The 6,814-nt window shown below is 41.6% G+C and overlaps 1 non-coding gene across 1 annotated transcript; it reads right to left on the reverse strand.

Annotated features, from left to right (window-relative positions):
- Positions 1-686: 686 nt before the first annotated feature.
- Positions 687-759, reverse strand: TRNAA-UGC (transfer RNA alanine (anticodon UGC)). The gene has a single exon. It is a non-coding gene; the product is annotated as a tRNA-Ala (tRNA).
- Between the last annotated feature and the right edge of the window lie 6,055 nt (positions 760-6,814).

The following is a 6,814-nucleotide window of genomic DNA, read 5'->3' on the forward strand; positions in this document are numbered from 1 at the left end:
GATATAGGTGAGGTTACAGACACTTATTACTCTCAGATAGTGTTACTTTTTGAAAAAAATCTAATCTCTATGTTGGTGTTCTGGGACGCCCCTCCTGGTGTTTGCAGCTACATATACCTGCATTGGGCCACAAGGAGCTTAGCCTTCCCTGTTTATGCTGGCTACCAAAGCAGAATCTCTTTGGAGAATGAAGATGCACACGGGGGTATTAGCAGCACCAAGGAAAAGCCACAGGGCCTCAGGCCGTCTGGCTGGGGGTGGGAAAGAAGAGGGGGTGTGATTGCCCATCGGGGACTGTGCAGAAATATGGAGTCCTAGGGCTGGATTAGTTAAAGAGAAGGGTGTACTCAGGATGTTAGAAACCACCATAACCAAGGTTGGAGACAAGGAAGTGGGGACAAGCTTCAAGACCATGAATAAAATACTCAATAGAAAGAAAGCACTATGGTGCTGGGGGCCAAATTGGAGTGTGGTAGGTATTCTGAGAGATACAAACTAGGATCCCTGCTCCCCAGTGTGGAAGATGAAAATAATCAAAGATAAATGAAACCCATTGGGGAGCACAGAAAACAGCATTTTCTAAAATGCCAGCTTCGTGTTTGATGATTCTGCTTTCTTTTATTTTTTTAATTAATTAATTATTTTATGTGGCCCATCTTTTTTTCTTTTCTTTTCTTTTTTTTAAATGGAGGTACTGGGGATTGAACCCAGGGCCTCATGCATGCAAAACATGCACGCTACCACTGAGCTATACCTTCCCCCAGTTCTATTGATTAAGGCTGGCCAGGTTCTCCTTCTAAAGCTTTTCCACCCTGGGCTATGCCAGTTGGTTTGCAACTCTTGGTGGTGCCTGGACGAAGCCTTCTGGTCCAAACAGATGGATTCCTTCCAGACATAGGACCGGAGAATTTTTCCACCCATTAAAAAAAAAAAAGCTGTCTTAAAATAATGAAGTACAAAATTTGATAAAGTTTATAATTCTACTTAGCTAGATAAGCCATGTGTAAAAGGATGCTAAGAAACACCCATCAAATATAAGTTATGAAAGAGCTCTTTGATTTTCAACTGTTACCAATTGTTGCTCAGTATAACCAGTCTTTTTTTTTTTTAACATTTTTTATTGATTTATAATCATTTTACAATGTTGTGTCAAATTCCAGTGTAGAGCACAATTTTTCAGTATAGCACAGGGAAATATATACAAGATCTTATGGTAGCTCACAGAGTATAACCAGTCTTAAATGTGTTTAATGTGTTATACAACATCTTGGGGTTTGTCTCTAGCTCCTGGATTGTGGGTCCTCCGTGCAACTCTGCTCTCAAAGCTCTCCAGAAGCCTTCCATTGGCCTGGGATTGCCATGGATCAGGAAGGACCCACATGTGTGACCTTGTCAGGAAAAAGCCTTCATCCACCCTCAGTGTTTGCTTCCTATGTCTCTTTCCATCTAACAGGAGGAGAAAAGAGAATTCTGGCCTTGGGAAAAAAACCTATATTTTGTTTTTACTGCCTGTTTTACAGCCTGTTAATTAATCCATTGTAAGCTTCCTCCAGCCCATCAACTATCTAGAAACATCTCTGAGAACACCAGCTCTCAATAGGGTTCTGGTGTGTACAGAATGGGTCAGATTAACCTGCTTTATATGAGAGTTATAAAATGTATTTTAAAATCACCTTTATAGAGGTATAACTTATTTAAGATAAAATGCACCCATTTTCAATGCACAGCTCTGTAAATTTGGACAAGTGCATATACCCAGGTTACCCACATGCCTATGGAAATATAGATCACTTCCATCATCCTCAAATGTTCCATTGGCCCCTTGTCAGTCATTCCCCAGCTCCCAGACAACCAAGGTTTTCTGCCTTTTCTAGAAGTTTATATAAATGCAATCATCAGGGTTTACTCTTTTGTGTCTGGCTCCCTTTCTTCAGCATACTGTTTTTGAGATTCATCCATGTTCTGTGTATCAATAGTTCCTTCCTTTTTGTGGCTTTTTATGTACATAGAAGGGGAAAGTGTCCTCCTTGTTTGGCCATATGCTTACCGTTAAGAAGATTTTAATGAATATCTGATTTCTATCTTTCAGGGCATTCTTGAATATTCTGGTAAGACAATAAAATTCTTTAATGTTTCCTTTGCCTGAAATGAATAGAGATTACTATATGGCTTAAGGTGCAATGGAAAATAAAGCATTGGCTTAAAATAAGACATACATGTTGAATTATAACGCACTGATTTTAGAACATATTTTTACTGTCAGTTAAGGTTATGAATGACTTGACTCTCTCACATGAACTCTTTTGATCCCAGATCAAACTCATAATTTATAGGTATGATCTCACAATCTTTCTCTTTTTTTTTTTTTAACATTTTTTAATTGAGTTATAGTCATTTTACAATGTTGTGTCAAATTCCAGTGTAGAGCACAAGTTTTCAGTTATACATGAACATACATATACTCATTGTCACATTTTTTTTTTCACAATCTTTCTCTTAAAGTCCTTAGGCTTTGTGTTTAGAGTTTCCGGCATCAAGATTTTTGTCATCAATTTTAAAAGTTTTTGTTTCTTTTGATCAATTTTAAGCTTTATAATGTAGTTTTAATTTAAATGATTAGGATAACAATGGTGAAGGAAATGGGTAAAATTCAACAAATATTTATTAAACATTTGGTTGAAACAGACAAGCAAGCCATTACTCTCTCTCTCCATAACTTTGTAATCCAGTCAGCATGCAAGACACGTCCAGAAATAACTAGAATGCAGAGAGTGATAAGAACTATAACTGCAGGAGAAAGAGTTAGTGGGAGTCAGTGAGGAGAAAGGGCAGGTTGACGTCAGGGAATACAGAAAACTGCTGTTGATTTGATGCTTGATCAGTGTCCTAACAGAAGAGTAGGAATTTCAATAAATGGGAAAATAAGGGCATTCCAGGCAGAGGAGGCTGCCTTTTATCAGATGCTTATCATGTGTCAGGACTGTGCTGCCCACATTACAACTGGGTGTCAGAATATGTGTTATTAACCCGACTTTGTGGACGAGAAAACGAAGGACCACAACACTGCATAACTTGGCCCAAGTCCCACAACTTCTAAGAGGCAGAACTGGGATCAGAATCCATGTTCATGTAGCTCCAGAACCTACCTATGCCCTTGACCACAAGGCTTTGCTGCTGCACTCTCCCCTTTTCCATAGCTAAGGCTGCCTGCTTGGTGGCTCATGCCACCTGGCTCATCACTGCCCTCTCTTGACATCCTGGTCACTCCCCACCTTCTCAGAGGACATGGGCACAGAGACCATAGCCTTCCTCTCCGTCTCATGTCCTGCTGTCAGTTCTGGGGTCACTGCAGTGTCCATGTGGGCAGCACACACTCAGCTCCATCCTCAGGGTCTTAGTATCTTTCTCTCCAATGGTTTCTTCTTTCTATCTCCCCTACTTGCTTGTGTCTCCACCACCAAGACCTTGTCATCACCCAGACGGGTTTCACCTCTGAAATCTGAAGCTCTAATATCCCCATCTCTGGCCACAATCTCACGTTCTCTCATCTTGGTCCCCCTTACACCTGCTTCTGACTAAACCTGTGACATATGCCTTCACTTCTCCCAACCTCACAGCCCTCTCCTTGTCTAACTTCTTCATGTGACTCAGGCCACAGGATTGATTCCCTAAACCACATTCTTTCTCACAGACACTCTCAGCTCCTTAAATCCCTGTCCTTCCCTTGCCCAGCCCAGCAAAACCCCTGGATCATCTGGCAGTCTGTCACTAATGCTGCTGAATGTTGCTGCAAATCACACAACAGAATATGTTGGATCCACTACAAACTCCTGGTCTCCTCCCAAGTTGGACCCTCAACACCTTTCAAAAATCCTTTAAAGGGATAAATTGGGAGTTTGAGACTTGCAGATACTAACTACTATATATAAAGTAGATAAACAACATTTCTACTCTATAACACAGGGAACAACTGTATTCAATATCTTGTAGTAACCTATAATGAAAAAGAATAAGAAAAGGAATTTATGTATATATATATGTATGACTGAAGCATTATGCTGTGCACGAAAAATTGGCACTACTTTATAAACCGACTATACTTCAACAAGGAAAAAAAAGGGAAAAAAATCCTTTTTTCTTATTCTTGTCAGCCCCCTTACCACTAAGCAACTGTTTCAAATCCTCTCTCCTATAATTCCCTTCCCAGACTCCACAGTCTTCACCCTTGTCAAAGACGTGTCTTATTTCATCAAGAAAATGAAAGTCATCAGGTATGAATTATATCTCCTTTTTGAAAACCACATTACTCACTGATCACCTGCATTCCTCCTTCCCTCCATCCCTCCAGGCACTCGGGTCAGTCATGTCACTCCGGGTCCAAGGGCTGCATCACCAGAATTCTTAATTCTACTTCCTCCCACCTCCAGTGGGAGGATCTTGTAATTATCCCCTTTCTCTCTCATATCTTCAGTCCTTCTCCCACTTCACTTTTTTCAGCTTCGAAATATGCCCAAGTACTTCTTATCCTAAAGAGAGAGATACTTGTTGACCATTTGTCTCCCTCTAGCTATAGTCCCATCTCAGCCATTTCCTTCTCTGCCAAGGTGCTTAAAAGAACATTCTACATTCTATACTCAGTCTCCCTATTTCATCATCTCCTTTTTACTCTTGCTCTTCGACCCACACTGATTTACCCGAAGTGCCGGCACAGCTCCGACCTCAATTCCTTGAAACTCAGCTAGCACTAGACTCAAGTGCTCAGTAACAGTTTAGCAAAGGCTTGGCTTTCACATAAATGAGTATTATAATGCAGGAAAGACACCTCTTATCAGAGTGACCTAAGCAAGTCACCTAATCTCTCTGTGTCTCCGTTTCCTCATCTGAAAAGCAGGCGTCATAAGAGTACTTTCCTCTTAGAGTGTGAGGATTATATGTGCTCGTTTATGCAAAGTGCTTAGAACAGTACTTTAAAAGTGCTAGCCTTTATTATTATGACTGTTGATGGTAGTTGTGGTAAGTAGAACCCGATGAAAATAAAAAACAGTCAAAATCAGGTATCACTACCAAAATCCAGGAGCTGTGCCTTTCCCAGGAGTCTCCTAATGGCTGTCTTTCTCTAAAGAGGACTCTCCCATGGGAGCCCCTTGTCCCTGTCCTGGCTGGGTCTCTGCCCCTCCTTGATTCCAGTCAGAGGTGGAGGGGACACCCAGCATCTCCCCAAGCTCTGCAGATTTCTAGCTCTGCCCACATGTCATTGCCCACTGCCTGAAACACCTGCGTTGAGATGATTTCCCTGTTTCAAGTCTTTCCCACGAATACAGCACACTCATACATGATAAAACCTGATACATGACTAAGATAACATAGGTTTCCTTCTAGAACAAATGGAAAAAAAAATAGTTCAGCCTCTGCCCCCAAATGCAGAATCACTTGAAATCCTCACCTCCAAGTGGTAGGGTTGTTCTTTTGTTTATTTGGGTTTTTGTTTGTTTGTTTGTTTTTAAGATACTTACTCTGGAGCGGGGTGGGGGAAGAAGCTTCCACACGTGCAGTTTTTCCCCTCACTAACCCAGGCACCGGGGACAAGGGCAGAGCCTGTCCATTCCATCACTAGCACATGTTCCTGTTTATTTCTGCTGTCCCTAGATGTGTCTTGAATTTCGACAGCAAAAAAAGAAGTAATCGATGTGGATGTGCCCACGTACAGACATGGTGGGGACACTTTAGGAAAGATTCAGTCCCCCTCACACACGGCAGAGCTTTCGATGCCCTCCCCCTGTTTCCCCACAACCCTCCAGGGCTGAGTGCAGACACATAAATTAGCCATTAATGTCGTGCGAATGTATTGCCATATTCCAGAGGAAACACTCTGCACCTTTCTCAGTGATAGCAGCATCCTACAGTCACTGAGGGTCTGTTGTGGGTTACACTGTGAACGTATTTAGTCTCTAAATCTCACAAGAGCAGGCATTGTTATCCTCAGTTTATATGTGAGGCAGAGAAGTTAAGAATGCCAAAGCTGCAGTCCTGGGAAAGGGTGGTGGAGAATTCAGTGCCTCTCCCTCTAGAAATCTTTCCATTTCCCGAGGTATAGCATTGCCTCACAGCTCATAAATCAAGGTGGAGTCATTTCCAAAGCAACTTAAACAACAAACAGCGGCTCTTGAGATGAAGTAGTGACAGAGGTTGAAAAAAAGGGACATTCCTTTAAAGATTTTTCTTAAAAATTTAGCCAACTTCTTAACTGATCTTTGCGATTACTTTTGTTGTGTCTCCCTCGGGGTGGGAAGGAGTCACATGTCCTCTTTCCTCTGAGCATATAAATGTTCCTTAATAAATTACACTTGTTGTCAGTCTGGGAGAAAGCCTTTCGTCATCCTGCACAGGTTTGCTTCGGGTAAAGTCACTCAACCAGTGCACACCAAGTGCTCTGTAGAGAGGAGCAGGTATATTTATAGGGACAAATGCCATTCCTAGACCGATGTTATCCCAATTTTTGTGTTCAGCTAAAATTTCGGCTCTGAACTCTGGGATCATATATCTAACTGGCTATTTGACCTCTCTGCTCGGTTATTTCACACTGTCTCAAATTTAACACGACCAAAATGGAACTTCTCTAATTTCATTCTCCCACGTCCATAAACATAATCCTCCCCATTTTTTTTCATTTCAGCAGGTGACAGCACCACATACCAAGGAGACGTTGAAGAGTATTTATTGGAGAATGGCATGGCCAGTTTTGTTTATGTGTAGGTACATCATCCTGGCAACTACGTAGGGTTGGGATTTTTAGACTTGAGTTGGTGGCTATTAA

This window comes from Camelus dromedarius, chromosome 6, assembly GCF_036321535.1.
Source record: "Camelus dromedarius isolate mCamDro1 chromosome 6, mCamDro1.pat, whole genome shotgun sequence".
In the NCBI taxonomy this organism is placed as follows: domain Eukaryota; kingdom Metazoa; phylum Chordata; class Mammalia; order Artiodactyla; family Camelidae; genus Camelus; species Camelus dromedarius.